The following is a 17,016-nucleotide window of genomic DNA, read 5'->3' as shown; positions in this document are numbered from 1 at the left end:
AGCTTCAGATGCCTTCCAGGGTTTCCGGGTTTCGTCGTGTGATTTGTTTGGTTCATCGCTTTCATCTTTGCATCATGTGCATTGCATCATGTCATTTTTTTCTTAACTCAACTAAATAAATTGCATGGATCTTCGGTCCATTTAAATCGAGGGATATTCACTATGGTGATTACTCTTTAAAACTTATTCTCCCAATATTTTAGGGAGCTATATAAATTATATTCCCATTATGTGGAATTACCTTAACACACTTGCAAAAATCCCAAAGCCTTTTATTATTTCAACTCTTGGCCTCTAACTTTGCCACATGTCCTTTCATCATTTTCCGGAGCTCCACCTAATTTCTCAACATTTTTGGGCACTTTGAAAAACCTATCCTAGCTCAAACCTTTTGAATTAAATTCAAAGGAATTTGAATTTAATCTTTCAAACTTGACCTTTTTCTAGTTTCCCGGACCGTGAACATTGTTCTGAGTCCGTGAAAATTATCCCCGTGCCCAAATTCTTCCTCTAACCTTCTCTTCTCTTTTTTTCCTTCTCTTATTTTCTTTGTTTTTGTAAAGAGAAGGAGATGGGAGAGAAAAGAGCCCGGCTGGGCCTCCCAGCCCAGCTGCAACCTGCCAAGCCGGCTCCATCCGCGCTGGCCCATTTGGCCCAAGGCCTCTCGCAGGCCCAGCCGTGCCTATAACCCTAGCTTCGCAGCCACGCTCTCTCCCGATCCCCATCTCTCCCCCCTCGTTCCTGTGCCACCGCCACACATCGACGCCAGGGAGAGCACCCGATCTCCTCTGCCTCCTCCTCTCTCGCTCCCTGCTCGACCCCCACGCCAGGTCCCTCTGTCGGCGACCTCCGCCGCCTTGAAGCCTCTGCTTCTCCTTGCTGGCAGGACTCCTGCGCCTCCTCCATGGCCCTCCTCCTCCGGCCTCCTCGTCGTCCTGGCATGGATGCCGAGCTCGAAGCTCCGGCCGACCCTGCCTCCATGACCTTTGCCGAACAGTCCCTCTCCTGGAGCCGCTCGCTGCTGTTGCTTTTCATCGAGGCGCCAAGTTCCATCGATCTGCAGCCATCTCCCTCGCGCCCTTCCTCCTCGCTGGCGTTCTACTCAAGGACCAGCCCCGCGCACCCCTGTGCTCGCGGGTAGGGGACCCCAAGAGTGCCGCGTCGTCTCCCTACCTCGCCTGCGCTGCCGGCGTCAACAACTAACAGTGGACCGGAGCCCCTGCCTTGCTCCACCACATCGCCGCACATCCGGCCATCGACGTCCAACTCCTCACCAGCCCGCAGCTACCTCGAGCAGTCCTACCACGGCCATCACCTCCCCGACGCCCTTGCTGCTGCTGCTAGACCACCTCGGTGCCACCAGGGAGTACCATGGCAAGTACAACGACTTACGGCACACGGACGACCACCGCACCGAACGCCAAAGTATAGGATGACCCGCGAGGCCCCTGGACGCCATGTACTACTACAACCATTGCGTTCCGTTTTGTCTTTGTCAAGTACCCATGGACGCCAAGTACCACGATGTCGGTGCCCCTCAAGTTCGGCTACACGAAAATGCCAAGTACCCCTACAAACCGTGTACGACTACCGGCGCCGAAGTCCGCGAGTACCACTACGTTTGCGATGTACATCTACACCAAGACTGGACCGACAAGTACCGCGAGAACATTTGTATCTCTACCATCGCCGTGGATCCGACAAGTACCCCTACAAAAAGTGTACCTCTACCTCGTCTTTGGAATCGCTAAGAACGTCAAGTACCCCTTCGAGATGACGAGATCGACAAGTTCGAATGACCCCAAGTACCTCTTCGAAACGACCGAGTACCATTACCATCGGGCGCTTGAACGACTACTTCCTCTACTTCCCACGACGACCCGTGAACAACTACTTCCCCTTCGACACGTGTACCCCTACCACCGAACTCGATCTGTTCCGATAATGCGCGCTTCAAAGGTATAACCCCGAGACGACATCCGTGAACAAATGCTTGCGATGTTTGAGATGCTCATGTTTGCACCATGTCCAATTTGTCACCCGTTTCCTTGTCGCCAACTCGTGGGACGCCCGGAATCCGGGAGCGCCCCACCACCTTTTGCGCGCATCCGCACACTTCTACTTTGCATCGGTATCTCAATCGAGTTACCGGAACCGGAATGTTGCCGTGACACCACTTCCATTGTCGTTGCTGTGGCACCCCTTTAGTTTTCGCCACGATGACAAATGCCTCATATCTTATCATGTCAACGTTTTCATAAATACTACATAAAACTTGCACATGTCATTCGCATCATGATAATAACATTTAAATGTTTAAAATTGTTGTTGCACCAAATTGATAATTGCATATGGGGATTTATTGGATTTGTTGTTTGTTATATCCGGCCCCATTTAAATTGTTTAGATGGTATAGTTTTGTTATGTTTTCACCTCTTGACTTGCTTAACAACATTTAATATTGCTGAGTACATAAACAAGATCGAACTAAATAAGTCACGTGGTGTTTCGTCAATATGCAACGGAGTTGCATATTGAGCTCCACTTAATTTGTAGGGTTGTTTGTGCACTTTGCCATGCCATGACTCATTAAACCGGGCATGCATCATACTTGTTGTGCATCATGCCATGTTGTTGTGGTGGTTGTTTACTATGTTGTGTGCTTCTTTTCCGGTGTTGCTTCTTCGGGTTGGTTCCGGTAACGTCGCGTTTGTGAGGACCCGTTCGACTACGTCCGTTTGTCTTCTTCATGGACTCGTTCTTCTTCCTTGCGGGATTTCAGGCAAGATGATCATACCCTCGAAATCACTACTATCTTTGCTATGCTAGTTTGCTCGTTCTTTTGCTATGTCATTGCTACGATGCCTACCACTTGCTTGCAAGCCTCCCAAATTGCCATGTCAAACCTTTATCCCACCATTGTCCTAGCAAACCGTTGATTGGCTATGTTACCGCTTTGCTCAACCCCTCTTATAGCGTGGCTAGTTGCAGGTGAAGATTGGAGGTCGTTCCTTGTTGGAACATCGTTTATTTACTTGTTGGGATATCATTATATTGCCATGTTATCTTAATGCATCTATATATTTGGTAAAAGGTGGAAGGCTCGGCCTCTCGCCTGGTGTTTTGTTCCACTCTTGCCGCCCTAGTTTCCGTCATATCGGTGTTATGTTCCCGGATTTTGCGTTCCTTACGCGGTTGGGTTATAATGGGAACCCCTTGATAGTTCGCCTTGATTAAAGCTTTTCCAGCAATGCCCAACCTTGGTTTTACCATTTGCCACCTAGCCTTTTTTTCCCTTGGGTTCTGCAGACTCAAGGGTCATCTTATTTTTACCCCCCCGGGCCAGTGCTCCCTCTGAGTGTTGGTCCGAACTGGGCAGCCTGCGGGGCCACCTCGGGGAAACTTGAGGGTTGGTTTTACTCGTAGCTTGATCTATCTGAGTGTGCCCTGAGAACGAGATATGTGCAGCTCCTATCGGGATTTGTCGGCACATTCGGGCGGTGTTGCTGGTCTTGTTTTAACCTGTCGAAGTGTCTTGAGTAACCGAGATACCGAGTCTGATCGGAACGTCTTGGGAGGAGGTCTATTCCTTCGTTGACCGTGAGAGCTTGTCATGGGCTAAGTTGGGACTCCCCTGCAGGGATTGAACTTTCGAAAGCCGTGCCCGCGGTTATGGGCAGATGTGAATTTGTTAATGTCCGGTTGTAGATAACTTGAACCTTAATTAATTAAAACGAATCAACTGAGTGTGTTACCGTGATGGCCCCTTCTCGGCGGAGTCCGGGAAGTGGACACGGTGTTGGAGTAATGTTTGCGCAGGTTGTTCTCTAGTTTCTCGCTCGCGCTTTGCCTCCTCCTCTCGCTCTCTTTTGCGAATAAGTTAGCCACCATATATGCTAGTCGCGTGCTGCAGCTCCATATATTTACCTTGTCATACCTATAAGCTTAAATAGTCTTGATCGCGAGGGTGCGAGATTGCTGAGTCCCTGTGGCTCACAGATTACTATTACACCAGATGCAGGGCCTGATGATTCCGCTCCAGAAGACGCGTGTGAGCTCAAGTAGGAGTTCGACGAGGACTCTCAACGATACTATGTTTCCTTTCCCGATGATCAGTAGTGGTGCCCAGTTGGGGGTGATTGGGACCGTTGTCGCATGTTGGGTTCTCTTTTATTTTGGCGCCGTAGTCGGGCCATGAGTGTTTGGATGATGTAATGTTATTTATGCACTTGATTGATGTGGCAAGTGTAAGCCAACTATGTTATCTCCCTTTTATTTATCATATTACATGGGATGTTGTGAAGATTGCCTAACTTGCGACATATGCCTTCAATGCGATTATGTCTCTAAGTCGTGCCTCGACACGTGGGAGCTATAGTCGCATCGAGGGTGTTACAAGTTGGTAATCAGAGCCTTCCCCGACCTTAGGAGCCCCATTGCTTGATCATTTTTAGCGGCCGAGTTGTGTCTAGAAAAATGTTTTGAGTCATTTAGGAATTATATATCGGAGAGTTTAGGAATTCTTTTTACTTCCCAGTCTCCTCATCGCTCTGGTAAGGCATCCTGACATAGAGTTTTGACTCTTCTCTTCTCAAATTTCACTAAAAAAAATTTTAGGATCAGGCGGGTATCTTGGAATCATTCCGATGGTTTTATGATGAGAACATTGTCTTGGTGCCTCCTATCAGGGGTTTAGTGGAAGTGTCCCGGGGAGTTGAGCTTTGAGGTGTTGTCATCATAATTTTATCATTGCAGTTCTGGAATACCTGAGTTTAGTACGCCAACATCGAAAATCTCTTTTATGCAGTTCGTTGGTGAGATAACCTCGACGCCACCCAGTACTGGGGCGGGAGTTCGGAAGTATCGCCATAACTTGTATAACGGATGCTTTTCGAAGGTTGAGGTAGTTGATTTCCAAAGGTTTCTTGGTTATGTGTTGAAGGATGGATACAGCTGGATGTAGGATTTGTTAGTTTGGGTGAGATATTATGCTTCCCCTGTATCCCCAACACCTGATTGCATAACCAGAAAGGTTCGGGAGTTTCATAGGTGGGAAATCAAGTAGCTCTCAGGATATCTTTCCGACAGATGTATGATATGAAATTGGGGTTCGACGTCTAGTGGTCCGCCTATTCACGGTCGGTTTTACAGTGGTCTCGTTGTGTCTTAAAGAGTCCTTGGCTATGCCGACTCGGGGACGCTTCGTATGTCATGTGCACTGCCTTGTACATGATGGTGCTGTACGATCGAGCCCGTGTAGGCCCCACCATGAAAACTTCGGACGAAATCTCTATCATATGTTTGTTCCGGCTTATTCTGCAAGCCAATCCTTTGTTTTGTTTTCAGTTGTGGTATTCGAGTTGCTTCGAAGTCAAATGTTGATTCCATACCTTCTCTAATGGTGTTCTCATACTCCGATGTGGATACCGATCCTTCTTGATCATCAAGATTGTCTTGTCAATCATTTTCACTGGTGTGTTTCTCTTCAAGTGGATCCGAACATTTCAACATCCGCAAGTTTCAATCTCAGCTTTCTCTACGGTGTTCGTTTCATCCATCCCAAATTGTCTTTGTTTTTCCCGCCCTCCCACCCTTTTTCTTCGAGAACTCAGATTTCTTAATCAAGTATCATCTCATTGATGTGAAGTCTCTCCATTCTTTTTCGTCAATGTTCTTATCCGGTGATTCTCATGAAGATTCTAACAGAGGTTCAAGTTCATCATCTTTCGTTCTTTTCTTCTCCGGTGGAACCAAGTCAAGCTTTGTGGATCATATCCTTTTTCCTCGTTTCAAATACCTTCTCATGCCGGTGCAATCCTTAATCATTCACCTCTCGCTGTTCAATTGTTCCGGAGTGCTGAAGATATCTCAGAAGGCTCGCCTTGTCATCCAAGATCCGCTCAACCTATTTCGAGATTGTTATCTCATTCAAGCCATGTAATTCAACCGTTGCTTTCTCTCTTTTGAATTGTTCTACGGTGTTTCTTTTGAGTGAGCCCTAACCCACAGGTCTTTTCCCAGGATCTTACCTGACTCTTCTATTTTCCCGGAGTTATTCTCAAATTCTTTTCGAAGTTTGACATAAGAACGAATTTTTCAACAGTCAGATGTGTTTCTCCAAGATCTTTCAATTTCTTTTCATCGTTGGCTCAACTTTTCCATTCTTCATTCCGGAGTGTCTCAATAATTCATGGTGGTGTCTCTCATCGTCTTTCATAACACTTGAAGACCGAAGAAGAATTTTTCCTCCATATGTTGCTCCATTCTCTTCAAGATTCGTGATTCTAGCTTGTTGCCATCCTCTCATAATTGTTTTGATCGTGACAATTCTTTTATCCATCCGGTGCAAATTCAGGAGTCTGTTCAGTTTGATTCTCCGAAGGCCATTATTTCGGGATTATTCATTCTCAGCTTTCAGTTATCATTCTCCAATTTTACCGGTGCTTCCTTCAAGTGATCTTTAATCAGTTCGTGATCCCTTCGTTCTCATGTATCTAGTTTCTCTCAAGCATCTTCGTTCATCTGCAAATTCTTCCCGGTGATTCGTTATCTTTTATTCGTTCATTTTCAATTCTTACGGTGGTTCGTTCAAGATTTCTTCTTCTTTCTTATCATATCAATTTATTCGTTGTTTCAACCCTTCCGGTGGTTCGTTCAATACCTTCCCAAGTCTGATGTTATATATCTCTTAATCTTTTCTACGAGAATAAGTAGTATGCCAAACCCGTTTCTTGTCATCAATCTAAATTGGTGAAGGTTAAGCATAATGCAATTCTTATTCTTGTTTCATCCAAATGATTAATTCCCTATTCCGGAGACTCATCAAAATTCTTGATCTCAATTGTTCATCTTATCTTTTTCCGGAGTTCCAAGTTTCCACTCTATCTCGTCGGAAAGCTTCATCTAATCATTGCAAGGATTCTTCTTGTGGTTTCAATTTCTCTGTCTTTTTATTCTTTTGTTATCGGAGTTCTTCATGAAGGTTCTACATGATGGTTCATCAAGGATTTAATTCCTTCTCAAATTTTTCATCGAGATTCTTTAAGGAGCTCAAGCATTCTTCATTTTGCAATCTGGAGTGCAATTCTTTTCTTCCGTATCATTGGAGGTGGTATTACGTCATTCTTGATAATTTGAGTTCATGCTTCTTGTTTCACATGTTGTTAAGAATGAGGTATTTTAAATCCATCAACCTCTTCGTTGGAGTTATCTTGGGTTATATTTCACCTAAAGCTTTTTCTAAGGATTGTTGCTTTTATGGTGCTTATTATTGACCCAAGTTCTTTTATCCCCCCGGTGATATTAGTTTCTCGTCTCCTCGTTCATATCAATCCAATTCTTTTCCCGTGAGTGGCTGGTTGTCACCTCATAATTTGAGATGTATTCCATAAGACCATATCAAGCTTATTCTTTTCGTTGTTGGTTTTCAACAACTCCGTTCTAGCATTTATTGTAACCATGCTCTCTCAAAGATCTTGTTTCCCTTCGTTCCGGAGGCATTGTGATGTTGCTCTCGCCAACCCATCTTCTTGCTTTGTCAGGATCATGCTCTTTTCATGCTTATCCATTTAACCGGAGTGTTGTACCCATTTTCTTAAGTTCTTTTAATATTATCAAGTCTTGCTTAACTTCTTAACCGGAGTGGTTTCAATATATATCTTGCCCTCCAACCTCAAGGTTTTTCCCAATGTTCTTTGTTCCTCTTTTCTATCGGAATGTTTTCGACATTATTCACCTTCGTTGTGTTCTTTCTCAAATTTGTTCAACCTCGCAAGGTTCCTTGGTTTCACTCGTTTGTCAAAGAAGCAACTTAGTTTTACCTCTTATCTTCCTCTTCCTTTTCCCTCCGGTGTCATTCTAGATCTCGGGACGAGATCCTCTCATAGTGGTGGAGTGTTGTAACGCCCCAAGACCGGAGCTTCAGATGCCTTCCAGGGTTTCCGAGTTTCGTCGTGTGATTTGTTTGGTTCATCGCTTTCATCTTTGCATCATGTGCATTGCATCATGTCATCATGCCATCATGTCATTTTTTTCTTAACTCAACTAAATAAATTGCATGGATCTTCGGTCCATTTAAATCGAGGGATATTCACTATGGTGATTACTCTTTAAAACTTATTCTCCCAATATTTTAGGGAGCTATATAAATTATATTCCCATTATGTGGAATTACCTTAACACACTTGCAAAAATCCCAAAGCCTTTTATTATTTCAACTCTTGGCCTCTAACTTTGCCACATGTCCTTTCATCATTTTTCGGAGCTCCACCTAATTTCTCAACATTTTTGGGCACTTCGAAAAACCTATCCTAGCTCAAACCTTTTGAATTAAATTCAAAGGAATTTGAATTTAATCTTTCAAACTTGACCTTTTTCTAGTTTCCCGGACCGTGAACATTTTTCTGAGTCCGTGAAAATTATCCCCGTGCCCAAATTCTTCCTCTAACCTTCTCTTCTCTTTTATTTCCTTCTCTTATTTTCTATCTTTTTGTAAAGAGAAGGAGATGGGAGAGAAAAGAGCCCGGCTGGGCCTCCCAGCCCAGCTGCAACCTGCCAAGCCGACTCCATTCGCGCTGGCCCATTTGGCCCAAGGCCTCCCACATGCCCAGCCGTGCCTATAACCCTAGCCTCGCAGCCACGCTCTCTCCCGATCCCCATCTCTCCCCCCTCGTTCCTGTGCCGCCGCCACACATCGACGCCAGGGAGAGCGCCCGATCTCCTCTGCCTCCTCCTCTCTCGCTCCCTGCTCGACCCCCACGCCAGGTCCCTCTGTCGGCGACCTCCGCCGCCTTGAAGCCTCTGCTTCTCCTTGCTGGCAGGACTCCTGCGCCTCCTCCATGGCCCTCCTCAGCCGGCCTCCTCGTCGTCCTGCCATGGACGCCGAGCTCGAAGCTCCGGCCGACCCTGCCTCCATGACCTTTGCCGAACAGTCCCTCTCCTGGAGCCGCTCGCTGCTGTTGCTTTTCATCGAGGCGCCAAGTTCCGTCGATCTGCAGCCATCTCCCTCGCGCCCTTCCTCCTTGCCGGCGTTCTACTCGAGGACCAGCCCCGCGCACCCCTGTGCTCGCGGGCAGGGGACCCCAAGAGCGCCGCGTCGTCTCCCTACCATGCCTGCGCTACCGGCGTCAACAACTAACAGTGGACCGGAGCCCCTGCCTTGCTCCACCACATCGCCGCACATCCGGCCATCGACGTCCAACTCCTCACCAGCCCGCAGCTACCTCGAGCAGTCCTACCACGGCCATCACCTCCCCGACGCCCTTGCTGCTGCTGCTAGACCACCTCGGTGCCACCAGGCAGTACCATGGCAAGTACAACGACTTACGGCACACGGACGACCACCGCACCGAACGCCAAAGTATAGGATGACCCGCGAGGCCCCTAGACGCCATGTACTACTACAACCATTGTGTTCTGTTTCGTCTTTGTCAAGTACCCATGGACGCCAAGTACCACGATGTCGGTGCCCCTCAAGTCCGGCTACACGAAAACGCCAAGTACCCCTACAAACCATGTACAACTACCGGCGCCGAAGTCCGCGAGTACCACTACGTTTGCGATGTACATCTACACCAAGACTGGACCGACAAGTACCGCGAGAACATTTGTACCTTTACCATCGCCGTGGATCCGACAAGTACCCCTACAAAAAGTGTACCTCTACCTCGTCTTCCCCTACAACAAGTGTACCTGTACCTCGTCTTTGGAATCGCTAAGAACGTCAAGTACCCCTTCGAGATGACGAGATCGGCAAGTTCGAATGACCCCAAGTACCTCTTCGAAACGACCGAGTACCATTACCATCGGGCGCTTGAACGACTACTTCCTCTACTTCCCATGACGACCCGTGAACAACTACTTCCCCTTCGACACGTGTACCCCTACCACCAAACTCGACCCATTCCAATAATGCGCGCTTCAAAGGTATAACCCCGAGACGACATCCGTGAACAAAGGCTTGCGATGTTTGAGATGCTCATGTTTGCATCATGTCCAATTTGTCACCCGTTTCCTTGTCGCCAACTCGTGGGACGCCCGGAATCCGGGAGTGCCCCACCACCTTTTGCACGCATCCGCACACTTCTTCTTTGCATCGGTATCTCAATCGAGTTACCGGAACCAGAATGTTGCCGTGACACCATTTCCGTTGTCGTTGCCGTGGCACCCCTTTAGTTTTCGCCATGATGACAAATGCCTCATATCTTATCATGTCAACGTTTTCATAAATACTGCATAAAACTTGCACATGTCATTCGCATCATGACAATAACATTTAAATGTTTAAAATTGTTGTTGCACCAAATTGATAATTGGATATGGGGATTTACCGGATTTGTTGTTTGTTATATCCGGCCCCATTTAAATTGTTTAGATGGTATAGTTTTGTTATGTTTTCACCTCTTGACTTGCTTAACAACATTTAATATTGCTGAGTACATAAACACGATCGAACTAAATAAGTCACGTGGTGTTTCGTCAATATGCAACGGAGTTGCATATTGAGCTCCACTTAATTTGTAGGGTTGTTTGTGCACTTTGCCATGCCATGACTCATTAAACCGGACATGCATCATACTTGTTGTGCATCATGCCATGTTGTTGTGGTGGTTGTTTACTATGTTGTGTGCTTCTTTCCGGTGTTGCTTCTTCGGGTTGGTTCCGGTAACGTCGCATTTGTGAGGACCCGTTCGACTACGTCCGTTTGTCTTCTTCATGGACTCGTTCTTCTTCCTTGTGGGATTTCAGGCAAGATGATCATACCCTCGAAATCACTACTATCTTTGCTATGCTAGTTTGCTCGCTCTTTTGCTATGCCATTGCTACATGCCTACCACTTGCTTGCAAGCCTCCCAAATTGCCATGTCAAACCTCTATCCCACCATTGTCCTAGCAAACCGTTGATTGGCTATGTTACCGCTTTGCTCAACCCCTCTTATAGCGTTGCTAGTTGCAGGTGAAGATTGGAGGCCGTTCCTTGTTGGAACATCGTTTATTTACTTGTTGGGATATCATTATATTGCCATGTTATCTTAATGCATCTATATATTTGGTAAAGGGTGGAAGGCTCGGCCTCTCGCCTGGTGTTTTGTTCCACTCTTGCCGCCCTAGTTTCCGTCATATCGGTGTTATGTTCTCGGATTTTGTGTTCCTTACGCGGTTGGGTTATAATGGGAACCCCTTGATAGTTCGCCTTGATTAAAGCTTTTCCAGCAATGCCCAACCTTGGTTTTACCATTTGCCACCTAGCCTTTTTTCCCTTGGGTTCTGCAGACTCAAGGGTCATCTTATTTTTACCCCCCCGGGCCAGTGCTCCCTCTGAGTGTTGGTCCGAACGGGGCAGCCTGCGGGGCCACCTCGGGGAAACTTGAGGGTTGGTTTTACTCGTAGCTTGACGTATCTGAGTGTGCCCTGAGAACGAGATATGTGCAGCTCCTATCGGGATTTGTCGGCACATTCGGACGGTGTTGCTGGTCTTGTTTTAACCTATCGAAGTGTCTTGAGTAACCGAGATACCGAGTCTGATCGGAACGTCTTGGGAGGAGGTCTATTCCTTTGTTGACCGTGAGAGCTTGTCATGGGCTAAGTTGGGACTCCCCTGCAGGGATTGAACTTTCGAAAGCCGTGCCCGCGGTTATGGGCAGATCGGAATTTGTTAATGTCCGGTTGTAGATAACTTGAACCTTAATTAATTAAAACGAATCAACTGAGTGTGTTACCGTGATGGCCCCTTCTCGGCGGAGTCCGGGAAGTGGACACGGTGTTGGAGTAATGTTTGCGCAGGTTGTTCTCTAGTTTCTCGCTCGCGCTTTGCCTCCTCTTCTCGCTCTCTTTTGCGAATAAGTTAGCCACCATATATGCTAGTCGCTTGTTGCAGCTCCATATATTTACCTTGTCATACCTATAAGCTTAAATAGTCTTGATCGCGAGGGTGCGAGATTGCCGAGTCCCTGTGGCTCACAGATTACTATTACACCAGATGCAGGGCCTGATGATTCCGCTCCAGAAGACGTGTGTGAGCTCAAGTGGGAGTTCGACGAGGACTCTCAACGATACTATGTTTCCTTTCCCGATGATCAGTAGTGGTGCCCAGTTGGGGGTGATTGGGACCATTGTCGCATGTTGGGTTCTCTTTTATTATGGCGCCGTAGTCGGGCCATGAGTGTTTGGATGATGTAATGTTATTTATGCACTTGATTGACGTGGCGAGTGTAAGCCAACTATGTTATCTCCCTTTTATTTATCATATTACATGGGATGTTGTGAAGATTGCCTAACTTGCGACATATGCCTTCAATGCGATGATGTCTCTAAGTCGTGCCTCGACACGTGGGAGCTATAGTCGCATCGAGGGTGTTACAAGATGGAAGGGCGAGGAAAAAAGGTGACCGCGGCAGGGGAGGCTGCAGCCTCGGACGCCGACAGGGAAGAAGCAGAGGGCTCGGGGCTGCAACTGCTGGATCCTGTGGGCGTGGACGACGATGGTTGCGGGTGGCCGGGCGTGTCCAGGAGCAAGGGAGGAGGAGGCTGTGACGCCCCCGATTCAATCGTACACTAATCATACACGCAAACGTGTACGATCAAGATCAGGGACTCACGGGAAGATATCACAACACAACTCTACAAATAAAATAAGTCATACAAGCATCATATTACAAGCCAGGGGCCTCGAGGGCTCGAATACAAGAGCTCGATCATAGACGAGTCAGCGAAAGCAACAATATCTGTGTACAGACATAAGTTAAACAAGTTTGCCTTAAGAAGGCTAGCACAAACTGGGATACAGATCGAAAGAGGCGCAGGCCTCCTGCCTGGGATCCTCCTAAAGTACTCCTGGTCGTCGTCAGCGGGCAGCACGTAGTAGTAGGCACCTCCGGTGTAGTAGGAGTCGTCGTCGAAGGTGGCGTCTGGCTCCTGGGCTCCAACATCTGGTTGCGACAACTAGGTAGAAGGGATAGGGGGAAAAGAGGGAGAAAGCAACCGTGAGTACTCATCCAAAGTACTCGCAAGCAAGGAGCTATACTACATATGTATGCATTGGTATCAACTGGAATAAGGCTATTATATGTGGACTGAACTGTAGAAAGCCGGGATAAGGGGTGATAGCTAGTCCTTTCGAAGACTACGCTTCTGGCAGCCTCCGTCTTGCAGCATGTAGAAGAGAGTAGACTGAAGTCCTCCAAGTAGCATCACATAGCATAATCCTACCCGGTGATCCTCTCCTCGTCTCCCTGTTAGAGAGCGATCACCAGTTGTATCTGGCACTTGGAAGGGTGTGTTTTATTAAGTATCCGGTTCTAGTTGTCATAAGGTCAAGGTATAACTCCAAGTCATCCTATTATCGAAGATCACGGCTATTCGAATAGATTAACTTCCCTGCAGGGGTGCACCACATAACCCAACACGCTCGATCCCATTTGGCCAGACACACTTTCCTGGGTCATGCCCGGCCTCGTAATATCAACACGTCGCAGCCCTACCTAGGCACAACAGAGAGGTCAGCATGCCGGTCTAAATCCTATGGCGCAGGGGTCTGGGCCCATCGCCCTTTGCACACCTGCACGTTGCGAACGCGGCCGGAAGCAGAACTAGCCCCCTTAATACAAGAGCAGGCTTACGGTCCAATCCGGCGCGCGCCAGTCAGTCGCTGACGTCACGAAGGCTTCGGCTGATACCACGACGTCGAGTGCCCATAACTGTCCCCGCGTAGATGGTTAGTGCGTATAGGCCAGTGGCCAGACTCAGATCAAATACCAAGATCTCGTTAAGCGTGTTATTTTGAAATAACCGCGAACGCCGACCAGGGCCAGGCCCACCTCTCTCCTAGGTGGTCTCAACCTGCCCTGTCGCTTCGCCAGAAAGATCCACACAGAGGGCCGTTGGGACAAAGGTCCTTTCAGCCCCCAATCCGTGAATCACTCGCGGGTGCTCCACAAGCCGACCCGTCTTTAGTCACCACATGTATCCTGTATAAAGTATATAGTATATACCCGTGATCACCTCCCGAGTGATAACGGCCCGATAATATAGCATGGCAGATGGACAAGAATGTATGGTCACTGATGATAAACTAGCATCCTATACTAAGCATTAGGATTGCAGGTAAAGGTATCGACAGTAGTGGCAAGGACAGGCTATGCATCAGAATAGGATTAACGGAAAGCAGTAACATGTTACACTACTCTAATGCAAGCAGTAGGGAGAAGAGTAGGCGATATCTGGTGATCAAAGGGGGGGCTTGCCTGGTTGCTCTGGCAAGAGAGAAGGGTCGTCAACTCCATAGTCGTACTGGGTAGCAGCGGCGTCGGTCTCGGTGTCTAGCGGAAGAAGAGGGGGGAAGAAACAATGAATACAATGCAAATAGATGCATAACGATGCATGACAAGACAAGTAACGGTGCTAGGGGTGCCCTAACGCGGTATGAGGTGATACCGGTGAAGGGGGGAAACATCCGGGAAGGTATCCCCGGTGTTTCGCGTTTTCGGGCAGAGGAGCCCGAGGGGGAAAGTTACGAGTTCGATAGGTTAGGGAGGTGTGGCGGACGAACGGGTTGCGTATCCGGAATTGTCTCGTCGTTCTGAGCAACTTTCATGTACAAAGTATTTTCATCCGAGTTACGGATTAAAAGATATGATTTTCTAAAGATTTAAATCATTTTCTGATTTTAATTATATATTTAATTCCAACATTATCCAAAACAGTGTGTGATGACGTAGGCATGACATCAGAGTGATGTCAGCAGGTCAACTGGTCGGTTGACCAGTCAAACCAGACAGGTGGGTCCAGTGGGACCCACATGTCATTGTCAAGGGCCTTAACAGAGTTTTAAAACTAACTAAAATGGGTTAATTAGTGGGTGGCCCCAGCAGTCAGTGTCTAATTAGGTTTTAGTTAATTAACTTAATTAATTAGTAGTTTATATATTTGTTTTTATTTGTTTTATTGCATGGGGCCCGCATGTCAGTGGCAGTAGCTGCCACGTCAGCGAAGTTGACTTGGTCAACGTGGCCAGTTGGGGCCTCCAGGCCCACAGGCAGCGACCCAGGGGTGGGGCCCGCCTAGCCACGTCGGCGGATGGTGCCGGAGCGACTCCGGCGACCCAACAGAGGCGGCCCCTCGTCAGAGTTGGCCGGAATCGCGCTACGGGGCACCAAATCGGGCGCGACCAGGCTCTCTGGAACGGCCTCTTCGCGCCGCGTCCGATGGAGGGGAGCACGACGACGGGGGTGGTCGGAATGGTCGCCGGCGACGAGTCCGGCGGGCTGCTGTTCGGGCATGGACGAAGACAGCGACGCAGCGCGCTTCGGGGCGAGCGGGAAGGCTAGGGTGGAGCTGCGCGACGCGCTGAGCACAAAGGGCTCGGCCCCGTGACCATTTGGTCACCGGAAGGGCGCCGGCGACGCGCGCAGGCGGCGGTGTAGTCGGGAGCTCGAGGAGAGTGGAGCTGGGGCGAGCTAGCGAAGAAATGGAGAGGTTGGGGAGGATCTACGCGGCATGAGGAGCGTAACCGACACGAGCCCGTGACCATTTGGTCACCAGAGACTCGTCGGCGACGGGGTCGGCGGCGGAGCGCTCAGGTGCTTCGGCGGCAGCTAGCTAGGGCGTGCGAGGGAGCTAACGGAGATGGGCGGGAGATGGGGAGCTCACCGTGTGGCACGCAAGATGGCCCTTGGGAGTTTAGTAGCCGGAGAGTCGACGACGCTCGTCGGAAATGCGTCGAGGATCCGAGGAAGAAGACGAGGTTGGGGCAGCGTTCGATGGTGCTCAGCGTCCTGCGTCTTGACGTGGAGGCGTAGTCGAGGGAGGCGGAGCGAGCAGACGCGTCGGAAGGGCTTGGAGGTCGCGGTGGCCGCGAGTACTACGGCGGCGAGGCCATGGCGGCGCTCGGTTGCGGTGGGGAACAAGGGGGCGAGGTGCGGTGGCTCTGGAGGGGAGTGGGAGGCGCAAGAACCGAGGCGAGCGTGGGGTGAGTGGGAGGAGAGACCGAGGGGGCGCGGCGTGGCGACCTTATCCCCTCGTCGTCGCCGGCGAGCGGGTGCGGCGGGGACGCGCCCCTGTTCCGACCCGGGTCGGGGGAACAGGGAAGGGAGGCGACAGGGGGAGGCGGGCCGGTTCAGCCGGATGGGCCAGGTGGGTTAGCTAGGCCAGATGGGTCAGGGGGTTTGGGGGTTTTTTCTTTCTCTTTCTTTCCTTCTTTTCTTTATTTTTTTCTTTTCTGTTTTATTTCATTTTAAAGTATTTAGTCTTTTACTAAAAATGTGTTTTCTGCACCATAATTACCTTTGTAATATTTGGCGTCCACCGAACATTTTTGTTTCAATTTTGAAAACTTTTATTGTCGACTTTAATTTTAAGTTTGAATTTGACGCGGTTTCGAATTATCCCGAGATTAATAACAGTAATCGTGGTGACGTGGCATCATTAGTGAAGGGTTACTGTAGTTTGAATATCCGGGCGTCACAGAGGCACCAGGCTGCGCTGGGATCTGACGAGGCTGGAGAAGGAGCTGCAGCTATGGCGAGCGTCGAGGGACACGACCGCGGGGAACAGGGGCGCCATGAGGATCGGGCGTGGGCGTTTTCGAGGGAGTGAGGGAGAGGGGTGGCTGGAGAGGAGGGAGAGATGGCGCAAGGGAACGAGGGAGATGAGATGGGATCGAGCGAGATGGAGGAGTCGGGCTCCCTGGCGGGGCGAGGGGAGAGGAGAGGGAGGAGGGGATTCGGGTAGGGTTTAGGAGGGAGTGGGCCAGGGAGGTTGGGCCGGCGAGAGGCCCAGCTGGGCAGGACTCTCTTCTCCCTCTCCCCTATTTCCTTTTCTTTTAAAAAGGAGAGAAATAAAGAGAAAGAAAAGAGAGAAGAGAAGGTTAGAGGAAGAATTTGGGCATGCGGATAATATTCCCGGACTCGCAGAAATGTGCACGATCCAAGAAAAATGGAGTGGCCATTTTTCAAAGTTTAAATTCAAACTCATTTGATTTAAATTCAAATGGTTCGAATATGAAGTGAGGGTCAGGAAGGT

The sequence above is a fragment of the Triticum aestivum genome, chromosome 1A, assembly GCF_018294505.1.
Source record: "Triticum aestivum cultivar Chinese Spring chromosome 1A, IWGSC CS RefSeq v2.1, whole genome shotgun sequence".
Taxonomy (NCBI): Eukaryota; Viridiplantae; Streptophyta; class Magnoliopsida; order Poales; family Poaceae; genus Triticum; species Triticum aestivum.
This window is presented reverse-complemented; position numbering follows the sequence as displayed.